This window comes from Cnephaeus nilssonii, assembly GCF_951640355.1.
Source record: "Cnephaeus nilssonii genome assembly, chromosome: 20".
NCBI classification, from domain to species: domain Eukaryota; kingdom Metazoa; phylum Chordata; class Mammalia; order Chiroptera; family Vespertilionidae; genus Cnephaeus; species Cnephaeus nilssonii.
The window spans coordinates 25,182,388-25,206,170 of NC_137091.1; positions in this window are offsets into that span (position 1 = coordinate 25,182,388).

Here is a 23,783-nt window from a genome sequence, read left to right on the forward strand (position 1 = left end):
GCCCTGGAACCCAGCCCTGCAAGAGAACACTCCTCAACAGGTCACCTTCCTGTCCCCAACCTCACCCAGCCCACATGCTCTCTTCCCAACAGGCTCTGAGCCCAGCCTGGCCCACACCGCTCCAGGAGGCCCTGCACTTTCTGCAGAGCGGGTTCCTTCCCCTTCCAAGAGTTCACTGAGTCCCCATGTGCACGGAGGCTGCTGATTGAACGGATCAGTGTACCAAGTTAAAGGAAAACCTCTGCAGGATTGCGCAAGAGCCTTTGGCGTGCCGAGTGAGATGCCACATCTGCCCACTCCAGGGACGGGAAAGTTCAGGTGTTTCTCTTTTCCCGCTGTTCCATTTACACAACATGGCAATGAAAGGGAAATAGATAAATGTTATTTATCCACAAGACACTTTAATCAAATCCTCCACCAAAAAAAAAAAAAGTTTATTAATGTAGTCAGCATCCCAGAAATGACAAGTGACGTTTGTAATTGAAGCTAAATGCTTCAGGCTCCTGGGTGTGCTGAAGGAGGCGGCTGGGAGGTGACGGGCATTGGTTATGACAATGCAGTGGGCCCGGCTGGGAGAGCAGACTTCCGCTCTTGTAGCAACCCAGACAGGAGGAGCCTCCACTCCCCTTAATCACAAATCAAGCTGAGTGACATTTGAAATGGTAATAATTTCCCCACGCACTGCAGCTGCCCCTCTGTGGCTCGGTTCTCATTCCCAATCAGAGTGCCTTTACCCACTGCAAACAGCAGCTGAACTTAATGCAAAAACCATCAGCAACAGGGCTGCAATTAATCCAGGAGGGAAATGAGTATTTCTCTGTTGAAGAATGTATTTGCAAAAACAGCATGGAGGAGACACTTTAAAAAAAAAAAAGAAAATATTAGTTCTGAATCCCTGTAGAAATGCATTTGTACATTTCCCTGCCAGATAGTCCTGAATGGGGGAAGGGAGATTGTGTGTCTCTCAACCAACCAGCAACTTGGCCCCTCAATTTGCCTTGGAGCGCTATTCTCAATTGTGGTTTGTTAAAAATAATCAATGCCTGAGTGACACCTCAGACCTTTTGAATGGGAGCAATGAGAAGACACTGATATTCATTCATTCATTCATTCATTCATTCATTCATTCATTCATGTTTCTCCAGGTGGCTCTAATGCCAACACACCAGAAAAAAGAATCTCATCCACAGCCTGTCAACTCAGGTGTTCCATTCGGTAGCAGTAAAAGTGAGTCTCCATAGGTGTACGTAGCATCTTGACAGCAGTGCCAGGCCTGGTAAACTTTCTATTTGGATCCAGCTACATGAGGTCTACTGGAAGGACCGCCTCCTCCTCTAGTGTTTGATAACGTGTGTTCCTGCATCAGAACTTTGCTCCAGAGTTGTGCAGTTCTGCCTATGTGCTTGTTTTGTCTTGTTGTTTTTTTTTCACCACCTCCTCATGCAAACTCCTTCTTTAGAGATTAAACTTGAAGTGGTTTGTAGCCACCCAGGCTCTGAAAGAGACAGAACAAGAATGACAGGACTAGAGAAGGACAAGGAGGCGCTAAAGCATCACGAGGCTGAGAAGGAGAAAGGAGAATATAACCCACCTGGTGGCAGAAGGGGTGCTGATAGAACAGGGAAAATAAATGTGAAAGTGTCCGTGTCCATTGAGGGATGTGTACAAAATGCCTACGGCACACCTGCTACGCAAGGTGTGGTCCCAGGGCGAGCAGCCGCCGCAGCTGGTGGCAGCTTCTGAGAAATGCAGTCTTGGGTCCCACCCCAGCCCCGAGGCGTGACTCTGCATTTGAATAAGATCTGCAGGTGATGCGTGTGCAGGGTGAAGTCTGAGAAGTGCCATGGGTATTCAGTAAGAGGTAGGCAGAACGCACTCTGTAACTGTGTGCCTCCACTCTCTTCCTTTTCCGGACAGCTGGTCACAAACACACAACCGGACCCTTCGAGTCACTCAGCGGCTCCTGACGCCTCCTAAATGGCCAGAGAGTCTGCTTGATTTGCTCAAGCTCGGGATAATATTAGGGCATAAGTGTGTAATTTATGAAAATAGCCAGTTCAGAAAGAAAAAGAATCTTTGTCTTTTCTCTCAGCTATTTCCTAAAATCCACTGTAGCTTTGTCTATTGGGTTTCTCTTCTTTCCATCAAATACTGCTCAGGGTCTCTGGGACAGGATGGGCTTTGTCCCAAGCCTAAGTCAAGCATCTTAAAGGGGTACTCAGTTATGGTTATCTATTGCTCATTGATGGCCATAATCATAATTCCATGAAAACCCATATAACTAAGAATTGTGAAAAGAACTAATATGTATTAGTGCTTTCTGTGTCCCAAGTTAGACACTTTATATACATTTTCCAAACCTTCAAAAAAAATGGTGGATGTAGATTCAGTTGTCCCCATTTTACAAATGAGGAAACAGAGGCTCAGAGAGGCTGGGTGAGCTCACCAAGGTGGAACAGACAGTGAGTGGCAGGCTGGGGTCTGAACCAGGGGACCTCCCGTCCTTCTACCAGTGCCCTTTCCATCACATTCATCAACCCTCTGGCATTTAAAAACAAAACTCAGCCACTGAATGCACAACCAGGCAGTGTTATTTCAGTGGTAAGAAAGCATGTGAGTGCTAATAAGACCTTTATCCTCTTTGTTAATAGATTATTAAACAAGGTTAATATTACTGTGATAGAGGGAAAAACGCATCCATCAAAATGCCATGTGCATACAATGCCAGAACACCGGGATGAAAGGGAGAAAGTTGCATGGCATCCAACTGTTTTGCGATGCCAAACATCTGGGCAGAGAGGTGGGTGTGCAGACTGTCCCCGAGACTGTGTGTACGGAGGGTTTTTAAGCAGGTTGTTGGGATCCCATTCATTTGCGGGGTCTTGGACTAGATAACTTGTGATCATATTCAAATTCTCTTCTGTGTGGCTCTCTGCCTTTCACAGGAGGGTTACAGAGCTGAGCAGCCAACTGGGAATGTAACAAAGAAAAACAGAGGGAAGGATTAAAGAGCTCTGCCATGTACCAGCTAGCCCTGGGTGGAGGGTGTTAGGGAGTGAGCAGGCTTCTATCTTGTGTAAGGAGCCTGGAACTTGAGTCAGAGGCCCCAGCTAGTACCCTACTTGACCACTCACTCCCTCTGTGATCCTGGCAAGTGTTGCCCTTCTCAGCACATAGAATACCCTGCACGTGTGCAGTCCAGAGGTGTTTATGTTTCCATTTGTTTTGTTCGCTTTGTTTGGTGGTAGGAGTGACTGGAGAAATGTCTTCTCGAAGCCCCAGTTTCTACATCTATAAAATATTAGGGGATAATATTACCTACATCTTCCTTGTGAGTACTAAAAATAAGAAAAGTGCTTAGCACTGAATGAGATGCAAAATAGGGGCTCTAAAATAGACAACTGTCAGTATTATGGTACATTTTAAAAGATGACCATGACAATACTACTTAGCACTAAATGTGAAGAAGAATGTGTAATTCAGGGAACAACAACAGCCGCCATGGAAGGTATTACCAATAACTCTTTAAGGAGAGATGCAGGAACAAAAGATTTTTGTGGTTGCTAACTAATAGTTCTCCCCATCAAAGTAGCCAAGAAGATTCTCTTTCTTTTCTTATGCATCTGTGAAGGCACCGACCAGAAGCTAAGCTTGAATCTGCCCTGCTAAGGGAGCGGTGCTCAGGGTCTCTGGGTCAGCATTTGTGAGTGAGGTCTGTGGATCACAGTTAGCAGAGCAACTGGAGTGCTTGGGAAAAGCAGACTCACAGGTTCTAATGAGTCACTGTCCAAAGGAATCCAGAAATCTAAAATGTTAAGAAGCCACCCAGGTGGTTCCCCAGCACATTGAAGTTTGAGAAATACTCATTGAAATTGGGTCTCCAAAAGGTATACACGTAGTGATCTACAGTCTACAAAGAAAATATTAAAGACTCCATTTAAAATTATGGTTGTTTCTTTTGAAATTCAATTATTCATATGTTTCATAATTGCCATCGTGCAATACTATAAATCTGTTATTTATAAAAAGAAATAGTGTGTATGTATACAATATCCATGTATCTACACACACACACACACACACACACACACACACACACACACTCAAAACAGTTTGGAGATGACCAATCTGGAATATGAAATCCTTAGGAAGTACATCCCTTAGAAGCTCTCTGGAATTTGTCTCAGCTGAACTTTTGGCAAGAGAACAACAGCAAGTCCCTCAGAGGGAAGGGCAGGGGGGCCGGGGGTGGAGGGGGCTCCAGCAAGTGCCCGGCGTCCAGGTTTTCTGTGTCATTGCTGAAAGGGATCCACGTGCAGAGGGGCCAGGCATAGATGGGCCCATGGGAAGCTGCTGTCCATTTCATTTCAAAGGGGAATGTATGTTCTTGTTCACATAGCGACCACAGGCCCTCTGCCTAAAGGTGGGCTTTGTCCAATGGGGGCCAAAACTTTTCCCAAGGTGATCTCACGACCACAGCTGTCAGCTACCCAGCGAGCCACCAGTCTAGACTGGAGCAGGTCAGAAGAGAACGTGTCCCAAGAAGATGGTATTGATAGACGATCCCAGTTTGACAAGGTTTGTGCAAATGGTAGGCAGGACTGAAGGAAGAATAATCATGTCAAGAACCACACACATGGTGAAAATAATAACATCAACAACAGTGACAACAAAAACTGTCAGCTTCCAAAGAAACAAACCTATAAATGAAAAAAGGTATCATGCTATAGGCTACCTGTCTCAGCTGTGAGTAGAGCTTATGTAACCATTACACTGTGACCATCAAATACCTAGCTGAGTAAAGTTACAAAATCAGCACACTGGGAGGCTGGAGCCCAGAAAATATGAACATATGTAGTGGGGCCTGGAGGGTGGGCAGGGTTATATGGTTGCTGTGAATCAAAGCTCTGTTCTCATCTTACAGAGCTGGAAGGGAACAGAAAAGAGATAACGCTTAAAATGAACATGTGGTGCCCAGAACTAAACTCCCCGAGTGACTTGGCCCTGGAACCAAGATGCCTCTGTTCTGAACACAGCCATTAAAGCAGGCATTCTAGTCAAAATGGGTAAATGTTGAATCGCTGTGGTATCAATATCTCTCTACTCCATGTTTATAGGGACTACTACTTCCTGATTGAGCTGTGTTAAAAAGCAAAAAACATAAGACTACACTATGTCCAATGAGAAGCCTGATGACACAGTAACAGGGCCATGTTTTGGCCCAGAAAAATGAATTCTCCATTTACTTTCCCAATATCCACACACACACACAGGCCACCGCTACCCCCCTCCCCCTCAAAAGAAAAACACACAACAACAACAGAAAGCAACACGCAAAACAACCCATTGTGGCTTAAGAATAAATGCTCTTGATCACAAACGTTTTTATATAGTGCAAGCAATAACATTAGCCAGGCCTATCTTTTAATTACATGGTTTGGCCATGCAAATATTCAAGGCATTCTGAGTAAGGCAATGGACTTTTATTTAAGTGTGTAATATAGAGAATCTACTACATCTGCTGATCGGTGCTTCTTTATTATTTATTGCCTTCCCTTCTCTCATGCTCAGCCTGCCCCAACAATAAAATACCACTTAGCACTTGCTTTTTCCAAAAAAACATCATTTTTCACCATTTTAGGAGTGAAGAAAAGAGGAAATGGAAGGAGATTTCTTCTTTCTTTTTCTTTTTTCAGAGACTAACGTTCTTCTCTTCTCCCAAATATTTAATCATAATTATATTAAGAAACATTTATAAAAAATTAAGTAATAAAATTAAATAGGTTGGAGAAAAACAGAGAAGCAGACAGCGAGGATTAAGTGCAGTAATATAAAGAATAGATTATATTTAATGAAAATTTCCTCCGTGTTCAACATTTTTATTATACTTAATAGCACTGGGCTTCATTTTTGTCTCCAGTAATTGTGTGTCCATAATGAATGGCCATTCTTATTCCCCCATTGAGCCCTGACAGAAATTAATAAACCTAATTCTGTAGGTTTAAGTTTAATTTTGTTGAAATATATAAAGTAGTTACATATTCACTTAGCAGCCAACCGAAATGCAGTGGCCCTAAGCTCCTCAGCAACTTTATAATGAGTACATTGTTTTCTGGATCTTTCTCCCCCCTCTCCTTGCGCCTTCCCGTTCTAATTCCAGCCCGAAGCCTGGTTTCTGATGCCCCCAGCTACGGGGGGACGTGCGTGCCCACGGAGGTGGAACAGTGGCCAGGGTGAACGTTGTAAAATGTACAATTATGTGATCTAGTCCTTTTCCAAGAACAGCTGTTAATGATTGCTAAGCATTCTCTGGTTGGTTTACAGTTTGATCAAGAAGGTATGTAATAAAAGAAGGGGGGATGGGCATGGTCCAGGCCAGCAGTCCTCCTGCAATAAATAACGTGCACAGTCTGCTTGCCAGAGCTCAGAATATGGAATCTCCACTTTGGGCTTCAGGCACCAGAGGGGGCTTCCAGGAGGGGTCAGCCTCAGGGAACCAGAGGCACTGAAAGGGGCCATGTTGATGGAGGATCACATCGGACTGGCTGACCCATTAGTAATTGACTATAAATGTCTCCTCTGAGAAATGTCAGCTACATCTGGAGATCATCCCTCCCACCTGTCCTCCACTTCTCCCTCCATCGCTCCCTCCATCTGTGCTTTCATTCATTCATTCATTCATTCACTCAACAAATGTTTGCCTTTATCAGATATTCTCAGTGTAGGGATAAAATGGACGGCATAACCAGCACGAACGCAAACCTCCTGGAGTTTAGCATTATCTTTCTTTTTTCAAAAGGTAATTCACAAATAAACATCAAAGTATAATTACAAGTGTGTGGGAGAGAGGACACACAACAGAAGGGACAATGAAATGAATGCAAAGATCAATAAATGCTTTCCTGAGGACATTACAACAGGGATGAGATCAGCAGGACGAGTCTGAGGACCTTAGGATGGGTAGTTGGGGGTGGGGGTGGGGGGATGAAGTTTCCCGAGAAGGCCACTCCTTAGAGTTGGGTTTTATCACAAAGAACATGGGGATCATCCAAGGGGACCATCAAAAGGCCCTAAGGAGGCAAGAGATGTACTCAGAGCCGCTGTTACAGGAATAAGAAGCACAGGGCAGAAAAAGGGCTACAGGAAAACTTCATAGCATTCTCACTTGTTTTAAAACTGAGGAAACCAATAACCAGGAAGTTTCATCAATGCTTAAGCACAAACCAAGCATTCTGATTTCAGGAGTCTTTTCCCTACGCCTTATCAGACGCCTTCCCTGGAACTCTACCAACCCTATTGACCAACCTCAATATCGAGAGTTCAGAGAACATTGCTCCTGAATTCCCTTCTGTAGTTAAAGGTCAGTGCATTTAATTTATATCTACCAAATGCTTTCTAGTAATGTCTTCAAAGGCATTCTGCTAATAAACTGGAAGAATGAAGTAATGAGAACTGTTCTGGTCACAGCATACCGTAGTGGTCCCATTTTACAGATTAGCTATTTAAAGGTAGATGTCTAGGATTTATATCCTGGTATACTCTATCTTGTTCGCCTATGTTATTTCCCCTGTGATTTGTGACTCCATATGCAATAATGGCATTGGATGGCATAGGGTACTCAAAGTGTACCCAGAGAAACCACACTGGGATTCAAGCAATCACAGATGTTGTCCTATTTCTTGCCTCAAATAATCATGGGGCAAGACATTTCCTTTCACTGGGCCTCAGTCTCCAGGCAGTGGGATCTAAGGTCTAGCAAGCTTTCAAGTTTGAGAATGAGGGGCTGGCCCAGTAATGGAGGCCCTAGTTACTGCTCCACAGTGAGATGCTGCCCTCTGACCCTTAGGACCTCACTGGGCCATGCTCAAACCACCCAATCACAGTAGGGTTAAGAAACAGAGGCGCCTACCTAGAGTCAGTTTACTAGGCTTCAATTCTAGTTGCTGTGTGACTTTATGTAAATTTACTAACTTTGCTGGGCCTCAGTTTGCTCATCTGTTAAATGTAAGTCAATAAATCTGCATTGTCAGATTACTGTGGATATTACAGTACATTTTGTACAAAAGTGTACAAAAACATGTGGTTTAGTTCATGATTGAAGCAGATATCCAATAAGCATTGTATGCCACGGTGTCTTTCTTCTTTCCACCCATCCTTTCAAATATCTCTTCTTCCATTTCTCCTTCCTTTTACCCTGCCTATTCCTCCTCTGGGAATCCTTGCAGCAGTTCCTGACTGGTCACCTCCATCCCCTCCTTCACTGGGGAGTCTGTTTGTCTAAGACAAGAACTTCACTTCTTTGGCCATATGCAAACAGGAGCTTCAGATTCACAGGCCTAATTCCAATCCCTGGTGCAGCTGAGAGCTTTCTCGGTCCTTGATACATCCGTGGGTCTGCATTGATCTGATTCCACTTTGAGGACTTCTAAAGAGGGAGGGGGCATAAGAGAGCCCCCCAATGACATCTGCAAGGAGGAAGAGTGTGAAGGAGGGGTACAGGGACCCAGGGAGGAGACAGCCTGGTCCCTGAGACCCACTCACCCCAGGACTGATCTCTGCTCAAGCCTTCTCAAGAACCAGAACCAGAACCAGAATCTGCTTCCCCTGGGGCCCAACAGACTGAAGTTACTATTTTGCTTCCCAAGGTTAGAAGTTCAAGTACGTTGAGTATGTGTGTTGGAGAAACATGCCGTTGATAAGAACAGGAGATTATATTTAGAGTATTCTACTGGCCCTACCCACCTCATTTCTCTCTGAACCCTGATCTCTCCTCTGGGACTCTGTCACTGCCAAGCCACAGACTCCAGCTAGCATTGCTTTGCCTTTTGAACCACTGCAATAAAAGACCATCTTCTGATAAGCAGAGCAATTAGTAGCCTGGTTATCAGTGGTTATCAGTCCCTCTCCTTCCCTTCAACACTAAAAAAAAAAAAAAAAAAGAATCTAAGATTCCAGAAATCATAAGCAGCCCCTTTTCCTGAGTGGAGGGTGGAGGGGAGGCAGGTTGTGGTAATGAGTGATAGAGTTTGGCATCTATTCCTGCCAAAGAGGAATTTTTTTTTTCTTTTCTGGAAGCTTTTGAAGAAGGCTTAGGAAATGCTTTTGTTTGTTTGTGGACTTGGGTGGGACCATGGCCCTTATCTACCTGGGCAGGGATAGCCTTGAGTATTGCTTCTACATATCTCACAATGGTAAAAACCAATGACTTGATAGTAAGCAGGACAGTGTTTCTAAAACTACCAATGTGTATTGTGTGATATTGAATGTTATAAAGAAGATACTTAAGCTAACTATCAAATGATCAACCCAGTTCATCCATTAGTCCATCCCTCCATCCTTCCATTTATCCGTCCATTAGCTCATCCATCCATCCATCCATCCATCCATCCATCCATCCATCCATCCTTCCACCCACCCATCAGTCCATGAATCAATCCACTCATTCATTCTTCCATCCATCTGTTCACCCATTAACAGATATCTACTGAGCACTCTAACATTTTAGGGTCTCTGCTGGCACCTTGGGATTCCACAGTGAACCAGGTAGACACAGTTCCTGCCACGTCAAGTCCTCAGTTGAGGAGAGATACATGAAAACTTAAGCTATCTCAAGAACAATGTGATAAGTATTGAGGTAGGAGCTCAAGGTGCAGGGAGAGAACAGCCAACAGATACAACTCGAGCTTGGAGTCACCAGTCCAGCCTGCTGAGGAGGCTCTCGCGGGCAAAAACCGTTCCTATAAGAGAACCATGACTAGCTGGGCAGCCTGAGGAAGCAGCAGGAAGCGAAAAAGGGCTCTGCCATGTATTAGTATCTACTGCCTACCAGACACTAGGCACGGCTCATCGCAGGTATTTCTACAACCAGTTTTCACAGTAACCAGAGGAAATGGAGGCTTTAGGAAGTTAAGTTTTCTGCCCAAGTGCTTAGAGTAAATGGCTTTATAAAAGACCTGGTTTTCTCTTGTCCCCCTCTGCTTACGGTTCAACTTCTTCCATGAATTCCCTTCCCCAATACCTCTCTTTGGGATTATGAGAATGTTGGAGAACCAGAGGCTGGACACATTTTACAACCAAGACAGAGTAAGAGTATGGGCTCCGGATTCAAAGGAACCTTGATTTAAACTCCTCTCTGACGTCTACTAGCAGTTGTGACTTTGGCCTATTCACTTAACCTCCCTAAGCCCCATGTCCTCATCTATAAAATGGGGGTAATCATAGTATCCACCTTGGAGCTTTATAAGAAATTAAATATGCAAAGTGCTAAGTTCAATATATTATGTGTTATATAATAATATATTACTATTTTACACAGAAACATACAGAAGTAGCCTCTATGGCAGTAGCCTTGAGCTGTAGGAGGGAGACCCGTGAGATGCAGAGGACAGAGTTCTCAATGCTTTAGGTGGAGGCTGAACAGAGGCCCTTTGTGTGTTCTCGTCCTTTAGCCTGGGGACGCGTGGGGGAGAAGTCCTGGTCCAGAGGGTGTCACGGGACCTCACAGTGGACCCCATTCTCACCACAACAAACAGATCTTGCCATATTGTCCAGCCCTGACTTCCCCAGGCTCAGACATCTGCGACTCCAGGGCAGCCTCCTGGGGAAGCCCTGGGTCCTAAGCCTCTTCTAGCTCCCTGGGCCCCTCAGTCCCAAACAGCCGCACCTTCCAGTCTTGAGGGTCAAAGTCTCTGGGACACTAAAGCTACCTTTCCTGCTATTTCTTAGCTTCCTTCTTCCCACAGCCCCCTTTGCAATGTGCTTGGAGTGGAGGCACAAATGGGGAGGCCACTTTGGGTAGATCTGGAGGGGTCCTGAAGGACAGGCCCTCAGCTCAGGGCCCCCCGGGGCTTTCCCGGAGGCTGTCCCCACTCTCGGCCTCTCTCCCCACTATTTTTACCCATGTAAATGTGCTTCTCAGATTCCTGCCAACACACTTGGTTTTGTAATGTTGTTTAATAACTTGAGCCACCTTAATGAAATATTCATACTTCTTTCTCTGTTGGAACAGTCACCCAGGTTCCAGAAATCGCTCTCTCTCTCTCTCTCTCTCTCTCTCTCTCTCTCTCTCTCTCTCTCTCTCTTTCTCTCTCTTGTTTTTGAAGAAGGTCCCAAAGGGCGGAGGAGGATCCTCCCTGGGTGAGACCTGGGAGCCCCAGCTGAGGCAGGCAGAGGGGCTGGGGGAGCATTCCTCTATAGAGGGGAGCACTGGGGACACCGTCCCAGGCTCCTCCTGGAGGTGCTGGGAGCCCTAAATAGAATGGCCAGGGGCAGAATATCTGAGTTGAGACACTCAGCATAAGATCCCCACTCCGGGAATGGAGAGACCTTTCCCTGGAGATCAGCATCCTAGCTAAAGCGCTGGCTGGGTAAACACAGCCCCGCTGCACCAGGCACTGGCCGAGGCTGAGGGAAGAGTGCCACCTGTTGAATACTCACGATAGCGCGTTCCTTCCCAGGGCCCAGGCGCAGGACCTCAGGCTTCAGATTCAGCAGGTCCTGTCCCCATTCAGGCTCAGAACTGCAGGGGAGGTGGGGGAGTGGCGCGGGGGGGGGGGGGGGGTTGGGGGGGAGTGAGGAAGGGGGGATGGGGGAGGGCCTGGCAGTGCTGATTGCAGGGACCTTCTGCATTACCCACTGTAAGGTGAGGCTGTTGTCCTGAGCGCCCTCCTACTGTCAGAGGGGGGAGCTGACTTGCTCTAGTCCCTAAGCCAGCCCCTCCCTCTGACACCTGCCAAGAACACTTTCCACCCTACCCCTCTCTTTTGATGCTGTTTGCAGTTTTTACTAAAGTATTTTTAAGTAAAAAATAGAAGAAACAAAATTTGTAAGTGTACAGGGTCGAGGAAACATCACAGAGGGAGCACACCCGTGGAGTCAGCACTCAGATCTAGGTCCAGAACACAGTCGGCCCCTTGAAGCCACCCTCCGGGTCACCACCCCTCTGGGTCACCACCCCTCCGGGTCACCACCCCTCCTCAGGTGACCAGTGTCCTGCCTGCTGTCTCCGTGGGTTAGATCCACCTGTTTTTGAGCTGTAGGCAAACTGAGGCACACATGTGTGTCGCTTCTCCCACGCTGGCATTTGTGTAATTCACCCTGCCTCCATGTTATGAGGAGCCATACCTTCCTAAGGTGGGAGGCAGAATTACACCTGAGACTTGGAGAGACTTTGGAAATCGCTGGATTCAGCCTTGTCATATTTTAGTGAGAGAAGGAGGCTCTGAGGGGTGGGAGGGGGGATTTGCCCAAGGTCCCACAGAGGTCTCTCCCCAAGATGATAAGGCTCCTGCAGTAACAGCGGCATAGAATGCAGGACTTGGCACCTAGGCCTTAACACACCTCATAGCCATGGGAACTCTTTTTATATTTATTGAGAGCGAGAGCGAGAGCGAGAGCGAGAGCGAGAGAGAGAGAGAGAGAGAGAGAGAGAGAGAGAGAGAGAGAGATTGCTCCACCCATCCATGCATTCATTGGTTGCTCCCTGTATGTGTCCTGATGGGGAATTGAACCCATAACCTTGGCGTATCGGGATGACGCTTCAACCAACTGAGCCACCTGGTCAGGGCCGGGAGCTCTTTAATGAATTCATTCTCAGAGCTCCTGTGTGCACTGACATCTCCTCACCTAACATTGCCTTTTGCTCCCTGTGCTCATGCAAAGAACACTCAAGTATTCGTGGAGTGAATGAGTGGATCTCAGTAGCTCACTGCTCTCATCCAGAAGATGGAGACCATGTCGTGGGCACTGCTTCTCTCACCAGGTGTGGTGAGGATGGGTGCCACGTACATGGGGAAGTGCAACAACATTGGTTACAATCGGGAGTGTCGACTGCTCACACTCACAGGCTTTGGAGCAAGACTGGCCTGGATTCCATTTACACCTATAGCAGGTGACCTCCTAGTCTCAGTTTTCCAGTCTGTGAAAGCAGCTTGCTCCTGTGAGCCTTGAGGAGACCATGAAGGTAACAAGTTTAGCAAGTGATCAGCAATTGGTAGCTATGATAATCCTTTTGATGATTATGAACCTATTTCCAACCAGGCAATTGGCTCAGTTAACACTTCCTACTAAGAAGCATTGACATGGGTGACATGTCATGAACCAGGCGGCTCTGGAGAGGCTGTGATCTGTAGGGTGATTACTTGGTTTCCCCACTGGGCATTGGAACCCCCACTTCCCTTTATTTCCCTGATTGAAATAAATACAAAAAAGAAAATAAAACTTTCCCATGACCCTTCCACCCACAAATAACAACTTTAACCTTTCAGAATACCACCTCCTAATCTAGCGAATAGAGATGAGATATGTAATAGAGATGAGATTCTTTTTTAGAGTCCGTTTTCTTCCTAGACTTGGTTCACTTGATGCTACATTGTTTTCATTTCCCCAAACTATTTAATACTGTTCTTTACAATCTTAATAGTTACCTAGTGGAATCGTAAAGACATATCAAGGCTTATTCCACAATTCTCCTTTATTTGCATTTTTTCTAATATTTTGACACAAACAAATTCTGCCTTATGAGGATAGACTCCCTGAATGGGGATCAACTGGTTAAAGAGTTTTTAATTATTATTTTTAAATGAGAAATAATTGCCATATAATATTATATTAGTTTCAGCTGTATGACATAATGATTTGATATATTGCAAAATGATCACCACCTTAAGTCTAGTTCACATTCATCACTGTACATAGTTATAATATTTTTTTTTGTGATGAGATCTACTCCCTTGGCAACTTTCAAATATGCAATACTTTATCATTAACTAATATTATTTTTTTAAATTTATATTTCTTTAAAAAAAAAGAAGAGCCATGTTCCTATTGCAAATGGGCTCAGTCTCAACCATGGCAACAGGAAAAGAGGGTACCTTTTCAAGCTGACTCTTACCCTCTCACCTTTCCGTTTTTGTCTGAGAACACACACACGCACACACACACACACACACACACACACACACACACACACACACACACACACCTTACGTCTCGGCCATGCTGAAATATTTGCAGTTATTTCAACATGCATGTATATTCATGTCAAGGCTTTTGCACATGTTCCCTTGGCCAGAGGGACACTTTCCCTCTCCTGAACTTAGCCACATTCTCTTCTTTTCAAGAATCAAACATCACCTTCTCTCTGTGGAGTTTTTGCTGAGCTTCCGGGCGAAATGAGCCACCTCCCCCCACCGCACCCCCCACACACTCCTAGATATTCCCATTGCAACATGCCTGTTTAATAATAATAATTATATTGATCATAATAGTAATCAAGATGTATTGAGCCCTTATCATGTGCTCAGACGGTATTCTAAGTACTTTTCATGGATTATCCCAGCATTCACTGCTTTGTGGCTTAATGAGCAGTTAGTATGTACATCTGTTCCCCCGCCCAGACCATGAGTGGTCTCAGGGAGGGGCTGCCCCATCTTCATCTTAGTCCTCCTAGTAGCTAGCACAATGCCTGGCACAGCATATATTTCAGAAATAAAAATTTGAACCCACCCTCTCTGAATGACTCAGCCAATTTAGGGCTGTATTAAAAATGACTGGAGAGCTGGGGAAAGATTGGCCAGATGCAAATCTCATGGCACACTTCCCCCAGGGATCCCCACCCCTGGACAAACAGAGCAAAGAAAAACCATCCAAGAAGTCTGGAAGATCATCAGAGAGCAAACAATTCCTCCCTTCTCTCCAGAGCACCTACTGCTCAGAGAAGGTGAGGTTAAAAAGAGAGAATGACAGAGAGGGGAGGGGGAAGAATAGATTAATCTAAGTCACTGCTTATTTAAAAATTGATAGGAACTAATTAAATTAATAAAATTTTATTGAACTTTAAGGCAAAAGTCAACTTTAAAAAATATTTCCTTTCATTGAATCCAAAACAATGACATTATTTTTTAATTAAATTGGGTGGTGGTCATTCCACTCATTTGGAACTCAGAATATTAGTTCTAAATTGATTTTTCTCTGACTTCAAGTGCATAAGTAGTGTTGGCCCATTTAAAACAAAAACATCATCTCACTTTGGCCAGTGTGGTTCAGTTGGTTGGAGCGTCACCCCGTATACTGAAAGGTGGTGGGTTTGATTCCCAGCCAGGGCAAGTGCGGGAGGCAACTGATCAATGTTTCTCTCCTACATTGGTCTCCCACCCCCCTTCTTCTCTCCCTCTCCCCCCTCTCCATCTCTAAATATCAATTAAGAAGTAAAAAATAAAACAAAAACAACATCTTGATATGTAATATAGTTTCTTTGCTTTTACTGAAGCTGTTAAAATGCTTCATTTCATTATCTGTCTGCCCGTCCAGCGGTGTACTAGTAAATGTGGGAGAACAGGTAGGTACCAACTTGTGGCTTCTGCCAATTCCTGTGATGCAAATACTCCCATCGGGGTGCATGGTTTCAAACCACTAAGATAATTTATGACAATGCACAATGGTGTGCACAGTCTGCTCTCATGAGCCGGTGTGAGGTGGCTCAGGCCCACCGCTGAGTCTTCCTTCATACGTCTGATTGTGCCAGTGCTGTCCAACTAGGATATTACCAACGAGATGGCAACAACATGACTCATTTATACACACTGGAATACATGACAAGTGCTTCTTTGGGGGGATCATCAGGATGTTTATTTTTTTCAATTATAGTTTATATTCAATATTATTTTGTATTAGTTTCGGGTGTACAGCATAGTGATTAGACAATCATATACTTTACAAAGTGGTTCCCCCCAAGATTTTAAGTACCTACTTGGCAATGTATAAAGTTATTATAATATTATCCACTGTATTTCCTATGCTGTACTTTGACAAGTGCTTCTTTGTAATGAGTGGTAATTGCTGCATTGACACAGACAATATACTTAGGTATAGAATATTATTAGGTCAAAAACAAAAAAAAATTTTTAAAGAGAAAAACAAAACACAAAATAGCTCTAAATTCTGGCTTACCGATGACCCACTAAAATTATTTTGGCTTTATGTGGAGACAATCTGTCCACTTTGCCTTTAAGTTTTTCTTTTGTTTTCAAAATCAAATGAGCACTTACAATTAAAAAATATTTTTGAGTTCATTTTCCTCCATTCCACTACCCTCCCCATAGATATTTACTAAATAAAATATACCCAAGTTTGTTTAATTCCATGAAAAGATGTTGGAATGTTAAAGAGTCTTCTTTTGTAAATTTTATGCCTCATTTCTAGACAAAATCCCCCGATGTCCTGGCCAATCATATAAGATCTTAGCTATGCCAGACCAGGGAATAGAAAAGAAAGGATGGATATAGGCAATTCAGAGAGGTGAAGGTACTCTCACTAATGTTAAATAGTTTATTATAGCTGTAACTGTACTAGGGGTGTATGTTATTACATTTCATCCTCAAAATGCTCTTTGTGGGCTTTTATTACCGTTTACTAGTGGCCTGGTGCACAAAATTCATGTCTCTCAGCCTGGCCTGCACCCTCTCCAATCTGGGACATCCCTATTGCAATCTGGGACCGCTGGCTCCTAATTGCTCACCTGCCTGCCTGCCTGCCTGATTGCCCCTAACCACTCTGCATGCCAGCCTGCTAGCCCCCAACAGTCCCTCCCTGCCAGCCTGCTCGCCCCCAACTATCCCCCCTGCTGGCCTGCTTTCCCCCAACTGCCCCCCCTGCCAGCCTGCTCGCCCCCAACTGCCCCCCCCCGCCAGCCTGCTCACCCCCAACTTCCTTCCCCTCCTGGCCTGATCACCCCTAACTGCCTCTGCCTTGGCCACACCACCATGGCTTTGTCCAGAAGGATGTCCGGAAGGTCTCCCAGTCTAATTAGCATATTACCCTTTTATTAGTATAGATTTTTTTAATGTACAGAATGAGGTGTAATTTTACTACACACAATTTTACCACTAACTAGTGAGTAGTGAAGTATTCAAATCCAGTATTCTTTGACTGCCAAGCACATAATTTTTCCATGATTCCACCCTGTCCTTTAAAAGTAGTCTACAAATATTTCACCCAAGTTGCTGAGTCTTCCCCTAGAAATTCCATCTTTAGGGCTTCTCTCTTCTCATCTTGTAGCCTACTTCTCTCCCTTTCCATCTCTCTAATGCCCAGTGGGACAGAAAGCAGGTGCACTGTCTTCATTCGCTTATCTCATCCAAAGACATTTCAGCCTCGGTGTAAAACTCTCCAAACAAAAAGGGGAAGAATCTCCTCTACCATAGAGTCAAGATACATTCTGACACCTCCTGCCTCCATGTTGTCTCTCTGGGAAGTCTGGATCTTCACCCAGGGAGCCAGCACCCCAGTCTGAGAAAACAGGTCTCTCCCACCCCCTTCCCTGGCACACAGGGGTGCCTGTGTACATGGAACTGCTGAAGTGCATAGGCAGATCTGACCATAGCTTCTAAGTTAGCCCAGGTTTGCCAGTTAGATACAACCATACCAAAATCTCGAGGAGCCTAGAATTTTGTGATCTACTATCATATGCTGGGCATTTGATGTCCATAGGGTCAGAGCCACACATGCAATTACCTATGTATTTTAGTCCTAAGACAAAATCATATCTGTGGTGTCAAAGCCAATATAAAACCACAAGGAAAATAATAAAGAAAAAATATATATCACAGGTCAGGTCATGTCACTCCTCTACTTAAAACTCTGTCATGGAAGAGAATAACCAAAGACCTTATCATGGCCTATGAGGCAGATTTTATTTTCTAAGGTGATCACATAACATTTCCTGTCCCATGTGCTCTTCTAGAATCTTACTACTCCCCCACAAAGAGGTGGTGTCAATGACCTCTCCTCTTGAACCTGGGCGACACTTTGTAACTGCCTGGGTCAACAGAGTATGGTGAAAGTGACACTGGGTGACTTCTGGGGTGTGGCCATAAAAGCGCGATACACTTCTATCTTGTTCTCTTGGAACACGCACTCTTGGAACCCAGTCACCACTATGAGAAAGTCCAAGCTGCCCAAGGAGAGGAATGCAGTGTTGGCTGAGTTTCCAGCCAATACCCAGCACCAACTTATCAGCCACATATCAAAATCGTTTTGAAATTCTCCAGACCCTGGACCAGCTGCTCCAGCTGATGCAACATAGAACAGCAATGAACCATCCTGGCTGAGCCCTGCCCAAACTGCACATTTGCAAGCAACTCAAATGTTGTTTTAAGCTCCAAGCTTGGGGTGGTTTGTTACCCAGCAATAGGTAACTAGAACAGCCTACAAGATCCTACATGAACTGGCCTCCTGTTAACTGAAATCTCTCTTCAGCTACTCTGTAGGCCTTGTACACTCTGTATTCTGTACATCAACAAACATGGAAAGCGAGTGACCACGATCCTCAATTTCTTTCAATGATGCTTCATTGTTTTGTGAGCAAAAGTCTTGCACATATTTTGTTAGTTTTTTCCCCTAACTATTTAATGTGTGTGATGCTATTGCTAATTAATCCTATTATCCTAATTTAATTTTCTAATTATTTGTTGTCGGGATGTAGAAATACAACTGATTTTTGCATAGTGACTTCATATTTAGCAACCTTGCTAAATTCACTTATTAGTTCTTACAGTTTATTTATAGAGTCTTTTAGATTTCTATTTTCCAATAATGTTGTCTGCTAATGATAGTTCTTTTTCTTCCTTCCTTATCCTTAAATTTTAAAATTTCTTTTCCTTCCCTTATTGAACTATCTGGGACATACAATGTGACATTAAAAAGAAGTGATACTAGTGAGTCTCAAGGGAAAGCTTTAAATATTCCAGCACTGATTATGATATTCACTGTAGTTTTGTTTTTGTCTGTTTGTTTTGTAAATACTTTTTACCAGAATAAGGAAGGCTCTTCCTCAGGTCAATTCAATGAGCATTTACTGATCACCCATTGTGTCCTAGACACTATCCTAGGCAAGAGGAGAATTTAAAAACTGAATGAGCCACTATCCTTGCTCTGAGAAATCCACCAGATAGGGGTTAAAATAGATAAATACAGCACCGTGTGGTGGGGGTGTCAGAAAAACAATTCACTCTGTCCAGGGGAGCTAATGAAGGCTCTCAAAGCACAGAGCATTATAGGATGGGCTCAACAGATGAGATAAATGATGTTTTATTTTAAAGAAATGACATACTAATATAAGGGCTACTCCCTTAAAAATTCTCTTCTGGGTATACATCTGTACATGTGGACTTCATTCTATAGAGTCAAAAGATTATCCTCAATTTCTGCCTGTGTACATCGCTTTGTATAAATCTAATATTCTCAAGTATTCTTTTTTTTTTAAAAAAAATATGTTTTTATTGATGTCTGAAAGAGGAATGGAGGGAAATATAGAAACATCAATGATGAGAGAGAATCATTGATTGGCTGCCTCCTGCATGCGCCCCACTGGGGACTGAGTCCATAACCCAGGCGTGTGCCCTGACCAGGAATCGAACCATGACCTCCTGGTTCATGGTCTATGCTCAATCTCTGAGCCACACAGGTTGGGCTAGTCTCAAGTATTCTTAAGGAACTTGTAATTGGAAGAAAATAAAATCTCATGGTAAATATTTTTAGTGGCAAATCCTGAGTTCTATGTACTCAGGTTTTCTAAGAATGTTATATGAGCCAAAATGCTAAGAAAGAAATTATGCTTTCTATCCCACAAGCCCATTGTTAGCGCTATCTTCATTTCTTCATTGGCTGTATTTGCAAATACCACAGGCAAAGAAGAAAAGTTGACTTAGAGCAAGTAACACAGTATGTGGTTTAGAAGTGTTTACCTTATGTAATCATGATACATATTAAATGTTTAATAAATTCTTGTTGATTTGATTTGGCTGGCTTCCTTTGTAGCCTACCAAAGAATATAGTCTGGTCAGAATTGTATTACCTTGGGACAAAGTCTATTGAAAGGCATACAAATCAGAGACCAAGTCTAGTGGAGTCTTTCAATTTTAAAGTTTAAAGCCTTTACTTTTTAAAATAAAAAGACAGTATTGGAGCATAAAAATAGGTAGCATTTCAGAGTTTGTTTCATAAGAAGAGTCATCAAGCTAATATGATACATCTTGGGGCTATTTTACCAGAGTGTCTCAAATAACTTGAGCTTTGCAAATAGACTGAACAGTTATATACATGTTGGCCAGTCACTTACCTTCTCCAGGAGAGAAACAAGGTGAATACTTGTCAAGTTCATGTCCAAACATCTAGGTTTGTTCTGAAAGCAGAGAATAAAAGAAAGGTGGATTCAGAGCTGGAACCACAAAAACTGAGGTGTTCTGACTTACTTCTCAGAAGTAAGTCAGCTAGACTTCTCAGGCCAGTGTTTGTCTCTCTTCGCTTGAAGGCTTTTCCTATAAATTGGAGTCCATCCTGTCCCAAGTGCTAAAGAGTGAATGTGCCTAGGTAATGCCCTGAACAAGGACTGTCGTCAGTTCCTGTCTTTCCCTCAAGAGAACTCTAAGCAGATTCCACATTAGTTCTCAGATTTCCCCTGTAGGAATAAGCTCTGCACCCAGAGATAATTTGATGTCTTATTTTCCCACCCTTCTATCAGAGTTTCCTAGAATCACTTCCAGGATAAACTATTTCATTTGGAGTCTTATCTCAGGGTCAGGTTCTTAGGGACCCCAATTAACACAGGTTATATTTGACTTAAACCAAAGACATCATTCTTCATCCCCCACTTTATATAAAGTGCACGAATTCGGGCATGGGTGAGGTCCCTCAGCCTGGCCAGTGATCGGGGCTGATGGGGGCCTACCAGTGGGGGCTGCGGGAGGTTTGCCAGCTGGGAGGAGGGGTCGCAGAAGGTTGGCCAGCCAGGGGGGAGGGACTGCAGGAGGTTGGCCAGCCACGGGAGGTTGGCTGTGGGAGCACGTTGAGTGTCTGCCCCCCTGGTGGTCAGTGCATGTCATAGTAATGGGTTGTTCAGTCATTTGGTCACTTAGGCTTTTATATATATAGATTATTGATTTCAGAGAGGAAGGGAGAGGGAGAGAGAGATAGAAACATCAATGATGAGGGAGAATAATTGATTGGCTGCCTCTTGCACACCCCACACTGGGGATCAAGCCCACAACCCGGGCATGTACCCTGACTGGGAATCAAACTATGTGTGACCTCCTGGTTCATAGGTTGGTGCTCAACCACTGAGCAACACCAGCTGGGCCCCCAATTCTTTTTTTGTAAGAAGATGGTGACAATGTCCTAAAAATCATACACTGTCTACAGGAGGTCATGCCTTCTATAGGAGGGTCATAGAGGACTTGCAGCAATTATCTGGACAAGTCAAGTCAAAGCTACTGTCAACTAAAATCATGGCTCATTGGAGCGCAAGCGTTGATTTTTGCTTGACTTAATTGCCTAATTGCCTCAGTTCTCATCTGAGCATGTGTAGACCTGGAGAAGAACAATTAATGATCTAACGTGAGGGGAACCCATTTCTGTGGCTTCTGGCCGAGAGGGAGACGTATCAATGTCAAAGACAGCTATCTGGGGAGACTCTCTCAGGGGGAGAATTTTGCCTTTCAATTATAACCACCTAAAAGCCATGATAAAAATTGCTTTGTATGACATCAAGCCATGGAAATTAAACTTTGGGGGAAATAGTTAAATTTTAGCCTTGGAGCCCTCTGTCTGCTACACTGGAGAATTTGCAGAGCCTGTCAGACATAGCCATAGGACTCCATAAGAGTCTTGCTTTTGATGTTTCAGTAAATTCAGTGAACATTTCTCTGTGTGAGAGCAAACAGCATGGCCTTATGAAGAGAATTGTATTTAAATTCCATGTTCATCCCTGTTACAGAGAAATCATTGTAATAAATGAGAATCTAGTCTTAAGCTTTTCAAGTTCAAATGAGAATATTATGCAAAAAGTTCCCAAGTAATTAGTGAGTACAAGTGTCAGAACAGTCTCTTAATCCAGGAACAGAGTGGCTAGCACCTAACAATCAGATACAATGATATTTCATTAAGAATAAAAGATCAACAAACACTACTAAAATAGAAAGCCGCCACTTAGTTTGGTTCTTGTTTAAATTAATTGCTAGATCTTTTCAACAAGTTAAAGTGTGAGTTTAACTCCTTTATTCTCTTTACTTTTAAGCTTATCTCAATGGACTTAACAGAAAAAATAAAAGCACCTCCCCCATTAGTCACCATTATTCCATTTAAATATGACTAAGTTCAATCAATATAACATTGATGAGTGTGGTTTAACTCTAATGACTCCAATATTATTTCTAGTATATTCTCTTAATTTAAAAACATAGGCAAAAAATCATTTTCCTTATAAGGAGAACCTGATGATATTAGATGCTTAGCAGGGATTTCTGTTTTGGTGCTTTGTTTTAAGCATGACCCAGAACAATGAATATTGTTCTCCCTATATGTGAAATGCTTTTGCTCAAATGCATGTGGCTCAAATTCTCCAGCTAAAGGTTTAGCTTGGGGATGACCAGGAAGTGGTACCCCAGAGTGAGATCAGGTTCAGAAAATGTTCAAATTGGACAATCCACATTGAGTATTTACTGCTTCTTAATCACTTCATGCCCTTTCTTGTCTTGGGGTTTCGTATCTGTTCTTTTCTTGCATGTTATATTGCCTAGCCCACAATTCCCCCTTCCTACTCACCAACACTCATTGTCATTCTACTAAGGTTCATATTTCAGGTCTTTGCTTAACTTTAGTTTTCTAGAGGGAGCTAATGTTTGTGTGCCATTTGCACTGTTGCTGTCTAAATCTTCACTCCACCTCTATTCCTTGGCTGGGTATCTGCCTCTGTCAGTTCACAACTTAGCTCCCGCTTCTGCCCAGTTGCACTTTGGTGGACAACTTCTCCAACTGGTGGTCTTACCTCTCTAATTGGGCATTAGCATATTCTCTCCTAGGCCAACTTCAAAATCCACAGCCTGCTATTTGGGAACCCCTATCTTCTAGGGTAAGGAAGAATCTCTGGACTTTATGAGAAATTTATACCTGCTGAGACTTCTCAACACCATCATGACCCTTCCTTCAGGACTGGCTGACCTCCAAGGCATCCCCGTTTAATCTCAGCTTCAACAATGCCTCAGAAAAAAAATGAACCACAAATCGAAATGAGTTTTCTTTGGATGAGTCAGATGAGGCAAGAATGGAAACCCCATGGACAGAAAACCAGCCTAACTTGTTTTGTGGTTAGTGGTGACTCTGGTTCTAAATGTTTGCTCCTGGAAAGAGAAAGAGTGCCTCACTGGAGTGGAGGGAGATCCTGCCCTCATGGTTGAGAGAAAGGACCTCTTCACAGAGACTGAGAGAGAAGCTGAGTTTGACAGTCCAGGGACAGTTCAGCCAGAAGACACAAGGCCAGGGTGGTGACCAAACTGAAATCAAGGCTGGACGTTCCATCCAGGAAAAATGTCTATAAGTCAATTCTTTAAAAAGGATGGTTGTTAGAGAGTTCTATGATCAAACCACATTTGGGGGAAATGGGCTAGAGAAAATTAAGTTTTCCAATCATAGAATTTTTTTCTTTTTTGTTTTTCAACCATAGAATTTTTAAGACTTTTAAATATATATTTGGCGTTCAGAATCTCCAATGATGAGATAGAGAGCAGGAGTCAGATAACTTTTTCTGGAAAGGGCTAGGCAGTAAATATTTTAGCCTTTATAGGCCAAATGGTCTCTATGACAACTACTTAACTGTCCTTTGTAACCTCAGAGCAGCCCAGAACAATCCCAGGTGAATGGTGTGGCTGGGTTCCAATAAAACTTTATTTACAAAAACAGGCAGAGGGCAGGATTTGGCCTTCAGGCCATAGTTTGTCAACCTCTGCGATAGT